Source organism: Symphodus melops (assembly GCF_947650265.1).
Source record: "Symphodus melops genome assembly, chromosome: 6".
In the NCBI taxonomy this organism is placed as follows: domain Eukaryota; kingdom Metazoa; phylum Chordata; class Actinopteri; order Labriformes; family Labridae; genus Symphodus; species Symphodus melops.
This window is the reverse complement of record NC_136696.1, coordinates 20081296-20104641: the sequence shown is the minus strand read 5'-3', so window position 1 is coordinate 20104641 and position 23346 is coordinate 20081296. Positions and strand designations below refer to the sequence as shown.

The window sequence follows — 23346 nt, the reverse complement described above, 5'->3', positions numbered from 1 at the left end:
TATGTTTTGTCATTGAGGGAGAACCAGCTGTAAAAGTCTGTCTGCTTCTTTAACCTTATTTCGATATTACTGTTGGAAAGGTCAAGTCTGAAAGTCACACGTTGGAAAGAGTCTGCAGCTTAGGTGCAGTTAGTGAGACTCAAAGATCCTCACGGTTCTCCATGTAAACAACAATCAGATGTTGCCTACGCTTTGAGAGCCTTGCCAATCGGACGTTCAGTCCTGCAGGTGCTGCTGGTCCCGCCCCAAAAGTCACTAGACAGTCAGAAAGTACATAACCGCTAATAGGGTCTTTTTTTTCGGGGTAGATTATTGGAACTACATATTTACCTGGGTAAATCTGGTGGAAACGCACGTATTTTCTTCAAAAGAGCATAGTTCTAGGGGATAGTTCCTCTGGTCGAAACACCTCGAGTCGGACTGTTTCTTTCAACAGGACCTATTTAGATGATATTAAGGCTGCATGATGGATGCTGTGTAGCTACCATTCCATGACAAAGCCTGCACCTTGTCCCAATCTTTTTTCTTTCTCCTCTGGACACTCTTGTCTCTCTACCCTGTGTCCTGTGGACAGTGTACGGTCCAGTGGTTCTCCAGATGGTCTGTGATGATTAGGGAGCTTTTGGAAGCCGCCACTCTGTCCGAATGTTGTTCAGCTGCGAGCTCTTGGAGCAACATGTTCAAATGTCCACAAAGGGCATTTGGAGCAGCATATTGTTTCCTGAAACAAACTGTTACAAATTCAGAGGCTGAATTTGTAACAGATTGTTTCCATCCAGAAAGACAGGCAGTCAGGCCCCCCCTTTTTTTTTTCATTCTCCTCAACTGCTACGCCTTCAAAGAATCCAAATCCTCTGTCTTAACATTTAAAGAGTTCACGTAAATATTTCAGCGTTCCATCTTTTCACACTCTTCGAGGGGATTGAACAGAAACTGGAATAAATCATACCCTGCTGGCCCTGTAGCTTCAGTTTATTCCCTCCTTTCTTCAACTGTTTCCTCTCCCTGGCATATGTGTCTTAATATGTGCTCACAGCTGAATATTGTTTTTTTATGACTCCTCTCTGTTTTAAATCCTCACTCAGTTCTCACCTGTGTCCTTTCAGCTCGGTCACAGCACAAACACTTTGACTACTTAGGTTTGACTTTGATGTTTTCTTACTTCAAGGAGCGTATTGAGTGTAAATAATTGGGGAGTAAGTGGCCGGCAGGTATTTTCTAACCTTACATTATCCCTGATGGTTTAATCACTTCTCGGAGGGAGTTGTTACGCTGTGAGGCTCACTTTTTCCTCCACTCTATCTCAAGCGCTGGCACTTGTAGAAACCATTCATCTAAAAAGTCCTTACATAATATCACAACTGAGTGAAGGGCTTCCATAGTTATTCCCAACAAACATACAGCCAACTTTTTTTTTTTTTTTTTTTTACCGCCACTTACTGTGCCTCTCTTGTGTGTCTGTGTGCATGCGGTTTAGTGTGAGGCCCATCCTGACTTGAGTGCACTGTAGATTTTTCTGCTAGATGGGACACTTGACAGTTAAAAATAGCACCCAGGTCATCACGACTGCTTCAAATAGCACCTATTTCTCTGAGGAGTAGAAGCACTATCAGAGACAGCAGATTAGAGGAAGCAGAGATATTTCAAATTATTTGAAAAAACAAATGGACATTTGCTCATCATAGCTGGATAATGTGCACAGTAAGCTACTTCTGGGGATGTGGTTCTCTTTGAGGGGGACAGCTAGGAACAATTGGATAACACACCTCTCTTATTGCTCAGCTGTTGGGAAGTGACTCTCCCACGCTCTATCCTCGGATCTGGCTGGCCCTGCTTAAACAAATATTTGAACTCTGTGCCAAGTCTTTCTTTGAGTGTATACCTGCTGTGATTGATAATGTACATGTGTGTTTCTCACAAGCTTTAATGCCATCGCTGGAGTTACAGCGAGAAGAATGTGGCGTACTGTGGGTAGAGTCACAGAAATCTTTTGTTTCTGGTTCTTTTAAATGAACAACAACTCTTAGTCCAACAAACACAACACCCAGGAGAGAAATCCAAACGATTGAACCGATCCCTTCATCTAGATTGGGGCCATTTTTTCCCCACTGTACTCACCATTCATCCTATAAGATTTGGACATCTGGGCTGTCTTTTAATGGCACAGTTTACTTTTTACCAAGATTATCACCACAGTCTATTTGAGCACTTTGTAGTCTTCAGAGATGTACATCATATAAGCTCATGCTTGTGCACATGCATAGCTGTATGCACAATTGTTGTAATCCTTAAGATTAAGCCCCATCAAAAAAAAAAAAAAGTCAAAATTTGAATCTCTGGTTATCTATAATTATAGTATACACTTATAAAGCAAATTTCCTGCAAAGGACAATAAATCTAAATCTGAATCTTGGAAGCCGTGTTTTTCTGGGCTGAAGAGAAGAGAGCTCTTCTAGCTTCCTATCAGTGCACAGTTCAAAAGCCAGCATATGTAATGGTGTGGGGTGCATAACCTGGACAGCTTCTTTGGAAAACAGCATTGAACAAACAACACTGTAAACTAGGTTCTCCCTAAAGAGACGCTGCAATGAAATCAGTCTGTCCCTCTTTAGCGACGTGTGTTCTGTCTCAGTTAGAGGGGTGTGAGAGATGAGCTGACAGAGGCTTCATAACTGCAGTAATGGTGGTACCACACATTGTGATCCATCAGTCTAATCAGCTGTCAGCCCTCTGCAGAATGTTTCAGCAAATCAAGACTCCGGTTTAAATGTTTACACTAGTTGCTTGAAGATAAATGCAGCCTTCCCACCTCAGCGCTGCTATTCACAAACCGATGTGTGCAGGCATTCCTCCTCTGTGAGTAAGAGGGAGCTGACTGTGTTTGACTGTAAGACCTCTGCTGGTGGTTCAGATAAATACACCCAAACACTGTCCGCCTGCCATGTTGTGATTGCTGCTTCTCTGCCTCTGTGCTTCTGGGTGAGTCGGTGGGAGTAAGCCAGACAGACGTCTTTGCTGTGTGACAGTTTTATTACTGCCTGCCGCTGGCCTCATGATGGGCCTTATTGAGCGCGTGGGTGGGTGGTATGGTTTGTGTATGAAGGGGTGGGAAAATAACAGGAACAAATGTCATAACCGGGGGGGGGGGGGGGGACGAGCCATGATATGAATTTCACTGAACTGCACCGACACAAGCTAGACATTCAGATCACACAAAGGGTATACCAAGGATCAACACTAATCACTGCATGGTGAGAGAGGTTTATTGTTGTGAAAAACAAGAGGGAAGGATGGCGTGTGTGGGGAAAAATGTTGCACCGTCATCACAGGTACAGTAACACAAAACAGAATCTGAAGATGTTTGACGACTCAGATGTTTACTTGATTTCAAGGACTAATACCAGAATCTGATGTTTCCAGCCAGGTCCTAAAATATACTGTGTGTTTATGCCTCCCTTGACTGACTTCTTCAACATCATCATTATTTAATATTTTAATATATACCTTGTAGAAATGTTTTGTGTCCACAGCTGTAGTTGTGTATTTGGATGCTCTTATACTAAAACAAAACGTGTTTGTGTATCTGCACTTTAAGTGATCTCCTAGTTGTTTTGTGGATGTGTGGACCTTTAAGTGGGAGAAGAAGTTTGTTTTCCTCTTTGTTTGTTGTGCTGTGGTTGGTTGTCATACACCCTGAAGGAATGCTGTTCTGTCTTTGTTTTTATCTCTATCACATCCTCAGCCAGTCCATCTTTCACATCTCTGTAGAACACTGTGTGTCTGGACTGAAATTCAAGTCATCAACTTTTTTCCAGTTTTGTACAACAGTGATGTCATTTTTCTCAAAGGAAACTTTATGTCGTTATTTGGAGTCAGTGTAGGCAGCAACATAACTTCCTCTGAGTATTTTTGTCTTAACAGGCCTTGATAAACTTGAGTGATTTGGTGATGTTTTTAGACGTTTTTGAAGCCCTGGTACTTTGTGACACAGACTGAAATCTGTCTGAATAAAAAGAGGCAGAAACCTTCTCCAGATCAACGTTTCTATTGATTCAGAATAAAGTGGACTGCAAGATCTTGTGATCTGTTTTCATTGTTCATTTATTGAGGAGAGGGGCTTATTCGTCATTCAGCATGACCGTGCAACAAAACGTGAAGCTGCTTCATTGGCAGCTTTAAAATTGACCTAAACCTACCTGCAGTCAAACTTGTTTTTATTTCTTTCTTTTATTTAGAAACATGTAGACAGATGAGTTTAAGGCCTTCACATGGAACTCCTAACAGCTCGATTGTTTTTCATTTTTCACTTCATGCTTCTTCCACGGCCAGTGTCAGTGTAGTTGTGGTTTTTAAGGAGTGCCTAATAACTCTGCCACAAAAAAAATCCCGAGGAGGATAAGACCAAACGGCAAACTGCACAGACAGGAAGTAATCACAGACCTCCAAAGTGTTGAGGTGGGTAAGGTTAGGCTTCCACTTCGTTCCCATTTCTTCTTCTTTTGTTTAAACAGTTCTGGGTGACGGGCAGTCGGAGCACTTCAAAGGCTTGGTTGGACACTAAACGCTTCCTGTTGGGTCATCAGTGCAGAGTGTTTCAAACAGTAGCCTGTGTGTGTAAAGTCTGAAGGTCGTACTCAAACTATGACTCAACAGCAGCACCAACATACAGTGTGCTGTTAATTCTGTTTGAGATCTGTGCTTACACACTGGCATATCGCAGCATAAGCTCTTTTCTCAGGTGTGATATTTATATTCAATATGTCACCAAGGAAGCATCGACGCAGAGCGTCCCTCTGTTGTTTACATATTTTTTATTATATGATAAACATTCTTTGGCATCTATTGACTGTTGCTTCCTATCAAATGAAAATTATATTGCTGCCATGTTGGATGCACTCTGAATATGAGCACCAACACCTTTTAATTGAAGAACATTTTCCTCCCTCTGAATAAGGTGACATGTTCCTATCTTTAAGCTGCAGATGACCCAGTTTGAGGTCCTGTTCTCGTGAGAGGATGAAAGATTGTGATTGTTAGGAAAGAAAGAGGAACTGTGGCAGCGCAGATGTATTAGCTCAACAATGAGCACTGTGCTGCCCCTCCTTCACTTGTGCTCAGGCACAGTAGCAGGGACTGATGCAGCCAGAAATAGGAACCTGCATCAGAGTGCTGACGGGGTGAGGAGTTCACTGACCCTGCTGGACCTTTTCGTTGGGACTTTTTCAGACTTGTCCAATGAGGATACATCAGTTTCCCTCTCGAGATGAAGCGTGGGAGCAGGTGCCTTAAAGGGGACCTGGGAGCAGACCTGTGATTTAGTACAGAGGCCACATGTTGTTTTTTGGCCTTAGGGCGCCTTTGGGATGCCCCCAAAAGCAGCTGACAAGTGACAAAGGCGAGAAACATAGGGATAAAGTGACTGACTGGACTCTGTGTGTGTGTGTGTGTGTGTGTGTGTGTGTGTGTGTGTGTGTGTGTGTGTCTCTTTGACATATGCTCCTGTTTTATTCTCCATCAGTGCAGCCATTTGCTAAATGATTTGCCTATCGCTGCGTGCAGCAGCAGAGAGATGAAAGCCTCTTTGATCTGAATTATTTTGAGGTTTCCTCCTTTGATTGAAGATATTTTCAGTTTTGAAATGTAGGCTATTATGTGATCAAGGTTTAGTTTCAGACATTGTCTGAGTTACTTTTAAGCATTTGTCTATAAGCCTTCAACAGTTTGAAAAGCCTGTGTTGCCTGTCTGCTCCCATTTCAACCCTTGGTGATTTGGCTGGCATGCTGATACCTCGAAAGATAAACCAGCACATTTGCATGCATGTATAATACTTCACATCAAAAAGAAAATCTAAATCAAACGTGTCAAGTCTTTTTTTTACGTGTTGTGCCTTTGGCAAAAATCAACCAAAACATGTAAATATGTTTGCATTAGGTATCTGGATTAGTGTGGGCATTCTCACTGACGTCGGACATCCAGATTTGCATGTGAGGGAAAATGTCGGCAGAAAATATGAGTCACTTCTGCTTTGGATTTAGTTCTTGCTGTGTTTAAGGCTTCTCGTCTAAGCGTAGATTAGTCTCAACATTCAAAGCAGCTGTGCTCACAAATCTTCCTCTTTGTGATTTCTTTGATGAATGTGCATAAATACACTGACATCATCCAGTTCCTCCTGCGATGTTATGATAATTGTTTGATGCTTGCATGCTTTACTCACTCCTCTCCTCAAAAGGCCTTTTCTTTGAATCCATTTCCAGCGGTATAGAAGCTGACTGTGCTGCTGAAAGTGAGAAATAAGCATTGAGATGAAGTCCAGATGTGAGCTCTTTTGCTCTTAGGGACTTTACCAACTAAGTGTGATTACTATTTTTCCCCAGTAGAGGGCACCAATGTCGTACAGCTGGCTCCTTAAGGTCCACCAAGCTTCAAATATCTATCAGTAAAACAAACCAGGGGTGTCTGTCTGTTCTGCAGATAAGATGTAATATTTCATTTGAGAGATGAATAGTCATTCGTTTATTGAATACTTAAGTATACGGTGTATCATGTGTTTTAGCACTATTCAAAAACTGATTTCATTTATCCAGAATGTGTTGAGTTTTTCATTCATATCAAGTAGTTCTGCATTATATTCGTAATTATTTCATGCACATAATATATCTATATGTTTACCATTAGCTGGCCACATATTTTACCACTTGTATGGTTAACATGTGGAACCTTATGAGGACAGTGTTTTTCTTTTCACCATCACACATCTGTGTTGTCATTCCCACTAGAAACTTCTGTCCATTAAGAAATGTGTTAGTGCTGGAGAGTGGGAGAAAATTAATACACTCTGTTGTATGTGTTTGAGAAGAGGGGTTAAGGACAATGATGTGCACTCTTTTTGATTTCTTCCTCCTTTCCTCCTCGCCTCCACATGCGTGCCTGTTGCATCATCAATCCAGGTAAGTGGCACTTAAGTGCATGTTTCATTCGGAAAATAAAAAGCCTCGCCTCTGCCAAGAGTAGGAGGAGGACTGGCTGCATTTCACCTTGAGCTGTTTACAGTAAAATCCAAGAGGGCACATTTCTTCCTACCATCTTACTGTTCATAGCTTCTCACACAGCTGATAAAGAGCCTTGTTGTGCATGAGGCTACTGCAGAAACTTCACTGTAGTTTCCCCTTGAGCAGAAGTGGACAGCATTGAGTTCACTTTAGTTCAGACAGCTCGAATGAACTATTCACCCAATTACTGTCTGTCTCTCTCTTCTGCCTTTCGGAGCAATCCCCTCCCCTTTTCTCATCTGTGCATGTCAGGATGATGATGCATTGCCTTTGTGACCCCATATAACTCTCTACCTGACACATGCAGCTGTTGGTCATAAGACTGAAACCAAGAGGGAGCTGCTGCAGTTCAAATATTTGAACATATTTTCTGGTTTATATGAAACAGTGCTGTCCCTCCTAGTTATCAGGAAGAAGCTGACTGTAAGTGCTTTAGGCATGCTGAGCTTTATGAAAAGTAGCTTATTGTTCTTATCTCGGAGGGTTTGAGTAATGCAGCTGCACCTACAAAAACATCAGTGGGGTGACCAAAGGCGAGACACTCCCTGAAAAAAGGGAGACAAACTCTGCCTCTCCCACGGATGAGTCTGTTTAACAGCGCAAATAAAATCAAGGAAATGACTTCAGCATTACACTCAAAGATGGCCTTCAAATATAAATCTTTGCAACTTCAATGTGAAATGTCAGAATAATTCAGAAACTAAAGGAGAGGATGACGAGAGGAGAGACACACAAACGTGCTGACCTAGCATTAAACTGTGACTCAGTTGACTGCACAGCACTGAACGCTGTCCTCAATTTGTCGGCTTCCCCTGCGACACGTCCACTTTCTTGTTGTCGACCAGAGTGTCATTGATTGCCCCACATTTCCTGTATGGATTAACAGGATGTCATAATAGAATGTCAAATCAGGATGTTGGAAAGTTCAGTGAGGATAAAAAGCTGGAATTAGCTAATACACTCACACGTCCAAACAGGATGCTAAGATTTGTTAAGTGGGAGTCTAAATACATATGACTCCCTGGGAGTGTGGAGGACCCGCGTCCTGTCTCTGTGTGTATTTCAGGTTCATCGCTGCCTCCCTCTTTACATCTGTTCGCTTAAATCAGACGTGCTAATGAGACAGCAGTATACAATGCAGTTTAGATGCTGCAGCCAATCAGATTCTTCAAAGATTCAGCATTTAGTGGTAGCTTAGCGTTCGCTCTGCCAGAAAACTTCTTATTAGTGAACAACCAGATAGATAGCAGGTAGGACTGTTTGGGTAACTTTATATGTTGTTTATTAAGACTGTACCTCACATGACCAGAGCTGTAGGCAAGAAGTGGAAAATATGCTCTCCACTATGTTTGTTTAGTCATCTACTGTTTGCTTCCTGCAGCCTGAAGATGATCATGTTTGACGATCCCGAGCTCATGATGAGTGTTTTTCGCTTGCCTCCAGAGAGCTCATTTGGTTAAAGGAAAAGGCCTGAATAAAAGATGATGATGGTAATAATAACCAACCAATGCACATGTAATTGAAAGGTAACACTCGTGTACTTCACAAATCACCTCTCTTCTAATTTCCAACACGGATCATTTTCTAAAGTCATGCGCTCACTTCGTCGAGCTCTCACTTTCTCTCTTCCTCTCTCTGTCTCTGAATGTATCCGGTTCTGTCGCTCTCATTGCTGACCCACTTCTGTTGGTCATCTTTTCTCTAATCAGTTGGACTGATGCCTCAGTGAGGAATGCGGCTTGTTTTTTTTTTTTCTCGAGCAGCTATCTTGGCCTGGGGACTGGAGGAACTAGAGCTTAAAGGATCTTTTATTGCATTTCATTACAATTTCCGTAAAGGCTTGCGTTCTCTAAATCTCTCTGTCGATCTGGAGTCAGAGTCTTTCCTTCAGCTGCTCTTGTGGTCGTTGCTTTCCCTCTAACTTCAGCATGTCCACATCAGTGTTGTCATAGTCCTGGATGACAGACGGATCAATAACGCCCCTCACCACGGGTGCTATTATTTGTTCATGGCTGCAGTTGATGATATTGGATTTGCTCCTATATTGAGGGCACACACACACACACTCCTCTCAGTCACACACTCTCTGTCACATTGACTAACAGTGCAGATGAACTTCACATGACATTATTGGTTTTATCAGAAGTAGGCCAAAGCAGAAGCCTGGCCCTCTGGCAGACCTACTGAGCATGCTCAGTGCTGCTGAAGGCGAGGCAGTTCATCACTAACGTTTTACTACTTCATGTGTGTGTCTTCTCCCTGTCTCAGCTCCTTACAATAACTCCAGAACAAACGATCTCGGAAGCAAAAGTGAAACACAAGTCTGCGTTGTTGTTGATTTTCTGTGATCAGAAAAGTGTACCTGAGATTAGAGGGAATGATTACTGAGCCTATTAGTAACCTAGATCATGTTGACACTGTAGCAGTATTTGTCATCTACGATTCTGAGAAGGCGGGACAAGCGCCCTGGCGATCAGGTGCATCAAATCAGGTCATGTGACATAACGCAGAAGAAACTTAAAAAGTCAGCAGGCAGAGAAGCAAAGCCAGCAAGATGTCTCCGTTTGTGTCCCCATTTCATACACAATACAATATGCAATATGCTTCATTATTGTGTACTAGTTCGAACCAGTTTGTCATTTTAGATGCACAGCCTTTAAAATGACTCGTTCAAAAAGCCTTTCAAGGACAGAAGAACAAATCTCTCTAAAGATTCCACTCCTAACTTTGGTGTTTCTGGAGCTGTGCTTTTATTTGTGCACCTGTGAGATGCTGCTTGTGTTCTTCAGAGTAATACGTTGTATACATCAACAGCATGCACACACATCAAGCAGTGATTTAGTTATTTTTGTCACATTTAAAGTGTTTTAAAACCCTACAGAGATCTGCTGAGGAGGATCTGGGGCACAGCGAGTGTGTCTCTCTCATAAAGAGCCTAAATAAAACGCAGGTAAAGATTTCACTCGCCCACCAAGTAACCTCTACAACAGCAACATTTTGCTCGTCTTTTCCCCTGAAGCAGCGGGTGTATTCTGCTGTAGTAGATCACACTATATCAGATTGTTACGCTCTATTATTTACACTCTCTGTTCTTCCTTTTCAAACATATATAGGTGCTCCTGTTGAAGTGACTGATTGAAAAGAGCTCTCTCCACTGCTTTGTCTCCTTTCATATGTATTAAGGCAGTTAGCTTGGTCCTAAAATAAGAGTCCTAAAACTTCAGCCTTTTATTTATGGCGGGATGGTGGTGTTATTGTCTGGTTGGGTTGAATAGACAGTTTCATGTAACTGCCAACAATAAAGAAGGTAGCTGGAAGAGATGGTGGCAGTAAATTCTCCTCCTGGCTGTGATGAATGAAAATCTGATGCAAAGTCTTCCAGAGAGAAAATAGAGTTGTTTTATTTAGAGCGGGGAGATCAGTTTTTATTTCCTGAATGGATACATAACTTGTCTTTTATTACAGGCAGACACGTATCGCCTTAAGCCTGTTGGAGCAGAGTGGATAAATATCATAGCAGAACGTTTACCCATCTTTTCATGCTGCACTGTACGCCGTGTCGTTGTTGGTGTGTGTGCTGCAGAAGCTGAATCTGCATCTGAGGGCTTCTCCTTAATCAATGAGAAAAACAAACAAACACATTTAATCTCGGGAGGGGAATGAGCTTATAGAACGGGCAGTGATGCACGCTGCGTACTCGTCACTTTAAAGTCAGTGCTTGTAGAGACTCCCTGTGTCGGAGGCTGGGGATGGTTTTATTGGCTCAATCAAATCAGAAGCATGGCCTACATTATCCGCTCCCTGCAGACTCATTCCAGCCGCTGACAAGAGGTGATGTATTTATTAGACTCACAATGAACGCTGTGAATCTTTTTGGCGTTTACCCTGTGAGTGGGTGCTTAAAAAAATGATTGTTTATGATGGTAAGCTTACAGCTCTAAGGAAATGTACGTTCTGTGTTCATGTCCAAACATTGTTGATATTTAACATAGTGACTATTTTTGTAATATATAAGCAAAGCTAAGGTGAGTTCTCCTGCTTGAGGCCATTGTTGGGAGTTTCTATACAGGATGCATTTAGCTCTAGCAGTCTTGACCTGGCTATGCTGCTTTTCTTTGACTGTGTAATCCAGATTGAATAAATATTACTAATCTGAAACACCAAATGTAAAGTTGTGTATCTTGTCTGCATTATGGAAAAGTCTTAGAACACAAACTGAAACAGCTTGTATTTTTCCAGCGCTCATTATGTTTCACGCGAGGGAGCTACAGGCGAAAGGAACTACAGATTTTTGCAGCTGCCCCTCAGAGACTGCAGGTGTTTTTTTTTGTTTTTTTTTACACCTCCTGCTTTGTTAGATAGGAGATTAAAACTGGATCATTTCCATACACCTCTGTGGAAGGGTTCATCATTCAGGGTTTTATGGCTGTGCTGTTTGCATGCATTGGTCGGGCTCCTAAAGTTACTTCAAAAAACAAAATGTTGTGAATTTAATTTAAAAAAATCAATAATAGTTCTAGCTGTTTTATTAAGTTGCTCTGTAAGGTCATTACCAAGCAATGTGCAGTTTATCTACTCTGACTATTGAGAGTCAACTAATGAAAGGTAGAGTGGAATTTTCTGGCACAACTTCACCATCTACCAAGGTGCGTGAAGAGTGAAAAGCTCATTTAAAATCGATCCTTTTACTACAAGTGTTGCTGAAACCTTTTTGACCTCTAGCCACCAGAATTCTCATACGCCTCATTGAATTACCTCATTTAATTGAATCTGATGTGTAACTTCTGAACTGGCCTACTGAGTGATTTCTCTACTCGTGTTAACGAGTTACATCAGACTGCTTTTACAGGTTCATTCATTCCCTGTCAATACTTTTCACTGTCTGTAACTGCGGTTACATGGAGAGTGATCAAACAAATTCCTGAGAAGTACCAAGAAGCTGTTTTATTTCTGCACGCATGCATGTGCTTTCTAAATGTTTGTTCTTGGTTTAAGATTGTTTCATGACGGGTTCTCGTGTCGACAGAAGCTCCTGTCAGAAGCTGAGCAGTCTTCCACCTACATTCAGCTCCTGTCAGGAGGTGCAGCATCATGTTAAGCAGCTCATGTTCACTGATTCAAAAGCTCAACTCAGATGTGACGGGTGTTTAGAAAATATCTGCAGGAGGGGCAGAGATTTTACGGCACACTTTGGTGTGGGGCAGAAGCCTGAGTTCTAGTATAAGATCAGCGTCGTTTGCACATGAACACTTCCTCTTTTATTCATGTATTCACTGGGCCCAACAAATAAATCACTGCAAACCCCAGAGCTTACCCGTAAATATGACTTAATCTGACTCCAACAATATTTGTGAGTTTTTCCAAAAGAGTCAGAGCACCATGCTTCATCATTCTGCTCAAGTGAAGCGCCACAGATTGATGCTGTGTGTCTACCTAAAGATTTTTGAACACTTTAACTATAAATAATTCATAACAAAATAATTGCCTGTTTTGTTTGGATGCAGGTGTTGCAAACACAGAGTTGGCTGTCAGCTGTAAGATCCGAGACGTGTACACGATCTCGTCATATGTTCTGAAAAGCCGGAGCCTCTGCACTCTTCGCTGACACTGAGCGAAACAGGGACAAAAAAAAAGTCAATCCTGTCAGCAAGCAGTGGTGAGCTGGCCGCGTTGTGTTGAAGGGGGGGGGGGGGGGGGACTGGGCTCACGCTGGAGTGAAGCCCTATTGGTGCTTTGAATGCAAACTTCAGAATTAGTGACTGTCTGTGCTGCCAAGGCTTACAAAACAGCCTGAGCAGTGAAGCGAGTCAATCTGAGCCTCACTGTTCACCGCTGCTCTTCTGTGAGGTCACTAACTGAGGACATTGTGCTTAAAAACACTGATCTGAACACCTTATGTTCTTCCCTCTCCGTTTGCTTTATCTGTGTGGTAATTTGAGCATCCTGGTTTGATCTCAGATTGCTGTGGCGGCTCCAACAATATCTGCTATACTACTTGGATGAGACTGTTTTTTTTCGATTTTTCAACGTGTCAGTAGCACAGTGAATTGTGGCCTGCTCGTGTCATTACGGTCAGTGGGGTATCGTAATTCATGAGAGGCTTCAGCTCTCCTAAACTTCCTGGCAGCCCCGGGGGGGGGACTTCCTCATTGATTCGTGTTGGCCTCTGCAAAAATTAGCCATGTGCTTTTTGAGCTTTGTCTAATGGATCCTTTTTCCAACATGTTTAATAAGTCCTTTCTTCTCCCATGGTTCAACTTCTTTCATTATATCCGCTCAAAACACAATCATTAAAAAAAAACTAGCCAGGGATCAAACTCTTGACGCCATTTTCCCCCCATCTTTTGACAGTAATAAATGAAGTATGATTCATCTAGAAAGACCTTCCTTGAACTAAATGCAGCATACAGAGTACTTTTGGTTCAGTATCAGAGGCGTTCATCACTGCAGTTCAGCACAGCTCATGATAAAACCTGTCTGGATGTGAGATTTCTCAATGCCTAACAAACATGTCTCTACAGCAGAGATGGAATTCACAGCTCGGTTCTTTAGGAATCATGAAAGATATTATCGATCATTGAGTGCATGGACTGTCGTTTGTGTTTTCCAGAATCCATTTGAGCACATTAACATGCATGTGTGCTGAAGTTCATATTCTATATTTAACCTCGAGTGCTTTGTTGATGGAACTAAAGTTGTCCACCCCCTGAAGTCACTGGAGTTTTGTTTCTCTGGATGTCGCTGCTCACGCGCCAAGCAGTCCATTGTTGTTTTTCAGCTCCATTTGACACAGTCAACAAATTATTGAAGCTGGAGACCCCTCCTCCCCCCACACTGAGACGCTCAGACCAATGCACCAAGAAGCTGACCACTCAGTCCACCTTCTCACTGGCTCCCTGAAAACAAGCTGGTAACCAGGCTTTTTCTTTTTTTTTTAGTATTCTTTTGCTGTCACTGGGTTGGAAACAGCTCACAGTACCTGCAGCCGATCAGAAAAGCAGCAGATAATGGCCTGCAAATCAGTGACAAAAGACAGAGCCTGGGAGCGTAGGTGGAAGAGGAAAGAGCCAGAGACGAGAGTGAGCGAGTGGGCAGGTAGAAGAGAATCCTCTGAGAGTGGATAAACATGTGAACACTTAGTGATTTCCCTCTCCCTTCCTGTCTCTCTCTCTCTCTGACTTTGTGTGGGCTGCTAATGAGTCTGAAAGCCTCTTCTCTGCATCTGTCAGCTGAGAACCAGAGGAATCATGTAGTGCATGCTTAAAGGTAAACAAAAAGGCTTCATTGCTTATTGCAGCTTTGCATGCTTCCCTGTCTGTGTGTAGGTGATCTGTTCCTTACTGCCAGGGAGACCGGTTTCACCACACACAAGAATAAAAGATATATGATTCAAGGTCTTAAAACTGCAGAATAATGGACTTCAAAGTCAGAACAATGCTGCAACGGCATATTAATTAGCATGTTGCACACACCTCAGCTGTTAATGTGCTAAACAGAATATGAATATAATATAAATATGAATGAAAATAAACTGCCGTGCCTCGTCTCCTGTCTGATTCTGTCCAAACAGAGACTGAAAATGAGGAGCTTTTAAAGGCTGTTTACTGCAGGTCTGTTCATTCTGACTTGTATGCTGCACGTGATGTTGCTCTTCAGTCTCTGTATGTGCATCATAGGAGCAGGAGCAGTGGAGCCAAACCACTGTGATAACATCAGCAGATCTGAGTTTGCCCACTCTGTCATAAAGCCTGATGGTGTGTAGCCATAAAATGGAGTGCAGCTCCAAGTATTATTTTTTTCCTGGGAACAGACTGCTGTGTGTTTTGAAGACTGACCGCTAACATTAAATGATGCTGGATTACAAAAACAATCGTTCCTGCTGCAGCACACGGCACAAAAGTACACAGATGGCTGAACAGCTTGCTTTGACGTTCTCCTTTGACACTTTTTTTTGGTTTGCGCCTGATGGAGCACAGGCGCTTATTCCACTTGGATCAATATTTTATGGATTGGGTCACTTAATATCATATCACATATCCTCCAGTCACTCATTATTCCCCCTTCTCTGGGGTTTATTTAGGGTGTGGTGTTTGTTCTGGGTCCCAGGTGATGTTTAAATCCCCTGGCTCCTTCACTGGAGGAACATGGATAGCTGAAGGACTCAGTGCCCCCTTCTTACATGCTTATAATGGAAGCATGGTGCATTATTTATGTAGCAGAGCTGGTCAAGTAGTTCACATAATACTGGTGATAATATACATAATGCCTCTTTACTGTGTTTCAGCGCATAACACTCAATGGCTGTGAGAGCTGCAGAAATCATAAAGTTTCACTACAAGTGGAAGCAGGCAGAAGGAAACAGCCACTAACAGTGTATTGACTGTTTCTGGGTGTCTTCCTGCTTCCATTGACTGCACTCAGCAGGTTGATGAGCAGAGGAGCTGTTTGGCATCTCGGTCTGAGCCGAGGTCATTGTCCGGACTTTCATGTCTTCAATAGCTGCAGGCTCCCTGCTGAAGCTGCTTAATATTCTCTCGCGTCATCCTTTTGAAACTGACAAGCAGATAGTAAAGTTAGATAGATGGGCACGGATGGACACTAGGCCTGAGATACAGTGTGTGTTTATAAGGCTACAATTTTACATTCAAAAATGATCACAGAACCATCTGGATGTTTCAAAAATATTTGTATTGTGAGCCTTTCAAAGCCACAGTTCATTTAAAAAATGCTCCTTGTCTGGACTTGTGGAAGAATGAGCCTACGGAGGTGAACCTTCACACATCAGCAAATACCAGAGAGTGCTGAGCTCCTTTCCAAAAATAAAATTAAAAATGTGACAACTTCAATGATCTGGGATATATGGTTACACCTCAGTCTTGATTTAAAAAAAATAAAAAATAAAACCTTAAACTGTAATGGAGGGTCTCAAAAAAATAAGTTGTACTTGAATAAAGAAAAAGGAAACCAATTTCAACCATAAAAAAACAGACTTAAACTTCGACTTAATTTTAGATCTTCATTATCTGAGTCTTTTTTTGCAATCTAAAGTCAGGAGGAAATACGGTTATGAGAAAAATAGTCAAGAACATGAGATAAAAAGTCGTAACTATAAAAAAATATATATCACATTTAAACTAGGTAAAAACTAAACCTTGATTAAAAAAAATCATAACTGAGGAGACAGAAAATCCAAGTCTTGATAGAAAGTTGAAATTTAAAATGGAAAGTTGATATTTAAAGATGTTGCAGTACTGATATTAAAAAAAGTAATCGTTCTGAGATAAAAGTCGTAGCCATGGGGATATTTTTACGGCGGAAACGGAAAAAAAAAGAGAAAAAAAGAGAAGATTACTAAAGTGTAAGATTAAATTATTTCCGTCTGCTGTGGAGGAGAGTAATATAACACTGCTGTTATATTAATTTCGACATGGCACCCTCTCTCGACTGTGACACTTGCTCATTGTGTGTTTACAGTAACCGAGCGGCTTGCTCGGTGTGTAATTATACTGGGCGGAGGGGAGTCATGAAGGAGCCACTGGCCACCTTGCCTGCTTTAAATCCGAACCGTGACGTCATCGCTTCTCGGGTTTCAGTGTCTGTACTACGGGCGCACGCGGTGCAGCAGTCGGCGCGAGAGCCTCTGTCCCGTGAGCACAGCAGCAGCAGCAGTTGTAGTTGTAGCAGACTGGGCGCGCTTCACAACACACGCTTGTGTTTCAAAGTAATAAGAAACTCGTCGCATGAGACATTCACGTTTGGATACAACGGCTACCTGATTATCTGTGTTTTTTTTTCTTCTGGCCCGTCTCACTTCAACGCGATTTGTTAACTGCGTGGACATTTATGGAAGATTTTCTTTGTAAGTAAAAGCTGCAGTGTTATCGATTCGTTCGGCATGCATTGCTTGTGGTTGGCTAAACACGCGATAGTTGAGGTGTGTGGTGGGTTTAAATGTGCTCGTGGTGTTGATTGAGGCCAAGTATCAAAAGCGATTCAGACGCAGAGATTAGCTTGTGTATTGCAGTCATAACGAGCTGCTGCCTGGCTGTCTGTGAGTTTCTCTTATGACTTCATGGGCAAACTGCTTCTTTAACACTGAACACTACCCATGCACGTTTATGAAAACATCAATGTTTTATCATATTAAACGCTTCTGTATCTGCTAGAGGAGGCATATTGAGTCATCTAATATAATTGGTCTTTAACTATATTCCTGGTAAATCCTATTCTGGACGTTTGGGATGGCATTTTACTTTTAACAAGCCTAATGGACATTTAACGGAGGAAATTTTAGATTTGTATCCGTTTCAAAGTAGAAACTCTGTAAAGCTGAGCCCCTGGAGTTTACAGTAACTGTTCACAACAGTGGAAGCAAACCCCTGCAGGGAAAATACTTTTTCACTTCCTTTCCCAGTTTCTGCTTTTTTTTTTTGCGTGTGGACTTCATAGAATACCAGTGCAGTGTTATTTTCAAGTCAAATCCATTCCAGTGTTTGATTACCTTTGCTTGCATTTGTCCAAACCACACTGTTGTTGTTTCGTTACTTGAAGAAGTCATGGAGAGTTGCTGTTTTTCTAATTTAAAGCAGCAGTCCACTACATTTTGTTCGATAATATTTTCCATTGCTGGTAGTTGTAAAGTGCACGTTGGTTCTGGATTATCTTAAAAAGCTTTTTTTAACTGCTTTGACCCACAGTCGGTTCAGACATAATTAAAGAAATGGCCACAGTGTTTCCTGCTGAGACCAAACCATGTCCTCTCTGTAATTATCAATGTAGACCACATCAAATCAAGTGAATCTAATAAGCAATATGTCATTAATTTGACTCCCTTTTTTGAACTTGTGGTTTATGACGGAATTTCTGGAAACACACAAGAAGCAGTTGAACCTGTTACTCATGATGTGTATTTAGGCATGATGCTGGACGTCTCTCTTTGTGTTTAACTGTAACCCGAGGCCATGTGTAAACATCATCTGTTTGACTGTAACATCATGGCAAGTCTCAAGTCCCGTTTGATCCTCCTTTTTTGATATTTCTGTTGGGGCTTAAAGGAGGTCAGACACATGGTTTTGTGCAATGTTGCCACCACAATGACAAAGATTAAGATGACACTTGTTAAACCCACAGGAAGAGAAGGAACGTCTGTACCATCCCAACGGCTTAACCACTGAGTTCATTCAGTGACCACTGCCAACCTTTGTCAACCTTTTACTGTTTGGAATAGACTTCCAACAATAATCTGGCTTTCAGCGATGTTTCCTACAGTTCATTTTGGTGGACTCTTGGGAAAGGTTAAACACATTTTGAATCAAGCAAATAATTTTTTGTTGGCCCACCAATTGATTTGTATGGAGGTAAACACACATTTAATGAAATATCCTGTCAGCTGTAATTAAGATATAAGGATATTCAGTTTGTAGTTCATCTCCAGCACTGGCTGAGCAGATGACATCAAAAGGGAGAGGAGGGCGGGGCAGCTTTTGGCTTCACATAAACCAGGAAAATGATCCAAGCTGAAGACTTACATGCAGTTCTACTTTCAGATAATATACTGGTTTTGATGTTAAGTCCTGCCATTTTGGGTATGCACTTTATGTGAGGACGCTTCCGTCGAGGGGGAACACCAGCTCATGTTTAGGAAGAGTTTTGGAGAACATTTTTTGGCATAAAACTAAAATGATATTTCTTGATTTGCATCATTAATCCAGTATTTATTGAAGCAGAAAGCTAATGGTCCTCCCCTTGATGATTGTTGAGAAGTCTTCGGTGCTGTGACACATTAATGACTCTTAAAGCTAAGGTGGAAACTTTGCTTTCAGTGAGTAAGTTAAGAGTGTGGTGAGTGTATTGTTGGAAATCTTCTATTTTATAAATAGACCTTTAAGGAACTGAATTTTTTGTCTGACAGCTGTAACGTGCTGGTCTTTGGTCAGAGGGTCACAACCAGGCTTGACAACAATTTGTGACATTTTCCCCCATCCTGCATTTCCTCTGCATGTGCACATTTTCACTTGCAGTTACTGCTTGTTATTCTTCAGAAGGCAGCTTGTTTCCATGGCTCTGAAATCTTCCTGAATTGCAAGTTCAGCTGTGTCACCTTGACACACTGTGTAGACAGTCGCAGCTGTTTCCTGGGTGCTGCTAATTGAATTGTTTGTGGGTGGGGGAAAAAAAAAAATCTGATTTGGGACCCGCATGAACAGCTGTTTCTGTGTTTTAGTACAAAGGTCTAAGGTGAAAGTCAAAGCTGCATAGGGACTCAGCTGAAGCTCCTCGTTCTTTAATCAGTAATGATTGTCATGTGGTGCTTGTTTTCCCCACAACTTCTCTGTAAAAGTTTCAACCCTAATGAGTCCAGGTACTGCACTTTGGTGATAGCACTTTGCTTCATGTGGCCTCTCTGCGGCTGCAAAGCCTCCGTTTTTGTCTTTTCTCCCGCTGCCCTCGACATGACCACTCACAAACTGCCCAGTCGGCTTGTTCTGTGTAGCTTTTGTGAGGAGGGCTATTCATACCCTCAGTCAACGTCCAAGCGGTATTGAGGAGCTCCACTGGAGCCAAACTCTTTTTGCTAGTTAGCTGTGCTCCCCTGATAATGGGAAAGAGTTAATCAGTACCTTTACTTGCTGCAAAGTTGTGTCCAAGTTCCTTCCTGTTTAATAGGATTAGATTTGAGCATTACGAGGAAATGAATTATCACTGAATGGTTTGTTTTGGTGATTCCTGCTTGTATTTTTTCAAGGAACCAAGATATTTTCCTCCTGGACTTTTTAAGCTGAGCTTGTACGCTTTCTTGAAAGTGTCGGTATTTATAAAAAAATAAATGTATAAAAAAAGAAATTGAAAAATTGGACCACCTTTTTCAGTGGTCAGGCATTGATAAACTAAAATACAGAAATCACTTGTTTTTCTGGATATGTTACTGGGATATAAATACAGAGCTCAAATGTGTACTTTCATATAGGGCTTTAATGGAATGGCATGTTTTCAGTGGATGCGTCCATAAGATAAGTCTGTGAACGTTCTGAGCTGCTGCTACTGTTTGGAGTGTGATTTACGTCTTCAGTGCATGCATTATGTGTCCTCTGGATTTCTTGATTGCTTCCATACAACAGGCGGCTCTCTGAGGGGAGGACCTATGGCAGCTTGAAAGGCATTCACTTACAAATGATTAAGGAACACTTGCAGTGGTATGTATTTATAGAAGTTGTGAGGACAGAGGGGCTGGACTTTGAGTAAGCCCGAGTCATTACATGACATGATTTTTATGATACAGCCACACTAAAAGTGTAAAGGAAAATCATCAAATGGATGCGATTCTGTACCTCAAAAGTGACTGTGTCACCTTCCTTTGACTCTTATTTCGCCCTCCATACTGCATATACTTTCAGTCAGCCTCAGCAACATTTGTGGATTTTGTTTTCTAAGCCTTTTTATAATTCCCCCTCATCTAAATTAGCTCCAGCAGCATTGACTCTTCATGTCGAGTGGTTTTTTTTCTTCTACTTTTTCACAGCACCAAGAAATCCCCTCCGTTTCACAGTAAAGTAACACTGGAAAAAAAAAATCATCATAAATAGATGACCACAATGTTAAGCTTTAATGATGTAATCCAAATATTGGCTCCTGAGGGCCTGACAAGTGGCATTTCATTCCAATGTATTCAATCTAATGTACTTTAAATAAAAGGTTTAAGTAGATTTTGAATCTATAATCTTTGTGATTTTACTGATTTTGAACCTCATCGGTAGAAACAAGTTGTTTTGTATCAAGTCTGAACACTGTCCAGTCTGAAAGATAACATTAACAGGTATTAATCATATACAGTTTCCCTCCCCTCTTTAAAAACACATCAACCATAGATCTGAATTTCAGATTTGATTCGGTTTTCAAAAACCTGGTGGTAAACTCCAACCACATGTTGTCAAAGCTCATCAAGACCTTTCCCCTTCTCTGCATGGATTCTTTCTGGAGCCCCTCAGTTGTTTGTGGTTAAACTGTAAAAGAGGAGCAAGGGATCAAAGACCCACCCAGAACAATAAAAGCTAAGCCTGTGGAGTGTTGACCCCAAAACCTTAAGCTCTTCATTACTGCGGCTCAGTGCTAATTATTGTGGACAGGACAGTCGAAAAAACAGAAAACTGCCCAACCCTCGTCTGGGTGGTCAGCTCTTCCAGCCACTCCTAACTCTCCACTTATAAACATCTGAGGTCAAAAGGCAAGGAGCCTCCCTGTGCCCTTCATCCATACCCGCCCAATAAAGCAGCACCTCACTGTAGAGAACAAGAAGAAATCCTAAACCTTACAAAGACGAGCGTACATGTTGTTGTCCTCTTTATTGAAGCAAAACTGTTTCCATATGCCCTTCTTTTTCCATCCCGTGATTTTGTGCCAACCTAATCTTGACTGTAGTGACCACAGACCACATCCTCCACGAGATGTGCGACCATGAGTTGGTAGAGATATTTTGAAAAACATATTTTCTCCAAAATTCATTTTAGTCTGCGCTGGTCGCTGTGCAGCTTGGGTTTTTGTTTTGGTTCAGCTATGGCGTCCGCCATCGACTTCCATTACATTATCAATCAGTTATGTATTCTAAGGGCCATAAAGCTGTCCCACGTATTCTGTCAATTATTGTTTTGCAATTTGAACCATTCATTTTTGCAGTACTACTGAGCCCATGTGGATGATATAGGTTTTAGAAAATGTATGTTCTAGCGTGGGATCAGTGTAGTGACATACTGAAGACAACTACAGTATAATTAGAATAAGCTGACAAATAGCTGGGGAGTAGTTTCAAGTGACTCAACCAATGATTGTCAATGGACGTTTTTTTTTTTTTTTTTTTTTTGGTTGTCCAAAAGGAGGAAATGTGAAATGCTGTTCATCATCCCCTCTATGTTTGCCTACACACAACCACACCCATCGTGTTACTTCATAGCCCCCATGTTTTCCACTGAGGTTTCAGAGCTCATGTCCTCCCATACCACATGGGTCATGTTAGGCATGTTTAGGACCTTCTCAAATAGCTTCCATCTATAAAGGTAAAGCTAGTCTTTGATGCCCCACTCCCCTCTCTTAAAAACACTGACCTCGGACACGTGTCAGGCTTTACATCTGCAAGAACTTAACGAACATCAGGAGGGCTTTTTGGTTAAATAAGTGTAACCTTAAGAATCTTAATTTATTTAGTTCTATCGTTGATATTTCAGCTAAATGTGTTAAACACTTTTATTGAGTCAATTTGATTTATTTGCAAGGCCTAGAGTTGTGTTTATGTTGGGAACGTGGCTATTTAAAATATAAATGACAAAATCATCACCTCTGGCTTGGAATAAAATAAAAGAATAGCAACTGCCAAATACAGACCCAGAGGCCAGGTAGGGCCAGTCACTTTTTGGACTGAAGAGAAAGTGTTGTATCCTTGGTTTAGTCTCTTCACAAGTTGAGGTGTGGACCTTCAAGTCTCTAACTCTGACTCTTTTTTTTTCTTCTTTTTTTTCTTGTCATCTGTTATTGGGCATTTACTGTAAAATTCACATTTGCACATTTAATCAAATACTTACTGTCCAACCATTTGTGGTCATTGATAAACCAATCCAAAACACTGAACAGAAAACAGCTGAAAACTGGACTTGTTGAGTGGATTTTGATTCCCAGCTGGAACGGCAATATGATATCCCCTTCTATATTAGACTAAGTCAGCTTTGTGCTGCTGCAATGTCATATTTAGTGATTAACTTTGTTCCACTACCATGAGCAACATTACACGTACACAGCATGGCATGTGCAGATAGCTAATGCTAATGAAGTGGTTGACAACATGCACACGTATTTAGACTTGTTTTCTCTTTAGCCTCAGCTGAAGTACGACGTACAAGAAAACGTTTGGTTCATTGTTTTTGCCGCTATGTTCAAAAGGATCCAGTTTATCAAGGCTAAGAGATTCTCAACTGGTTTATACTGTCAACTGTTCACTGCACTTCATTCTTTTATCCCTTTTTTTTGTGCACATAAACACCTAGACTTTAGCTCTTCTTTTAAATCTGTAGCCAGCTTAAGTTTAGAACAGTATAGGCATGTGTGAAGGGAAACCAAAGAAAAATGGTGCCGCTGGTCTGCCCCGAGACCGCACACATTGCTCTCCTGCCAACAGTGCCTCCAGTAATTACAGGCCAGAGCTGTGGGGACTGTTGCTCTACAGGCTAAACTGAAACTAAACCTCCTATTTCATTCTTGGTATTTGCTCTTTTCAGTACACGAGTAGTACCCCATGTTTAAAACTGTTATTTT

At 41.5% G+C, this 23346-nt stretch overlaps 1 protein-coding gene across 16 annotated transcripts in view; it reads left to right on the top strand.

Moving 5' to 3' along the window:
• The window catches only part of LOC306826024 (pleckstrin homology domain-containing family A member 5-like), a 68810-nt gene that overhangs the window by 11106 nt on the left and 34358 nt on the right, over nt 1-23346 (top strand). The window lies entirely within an intron of this gene.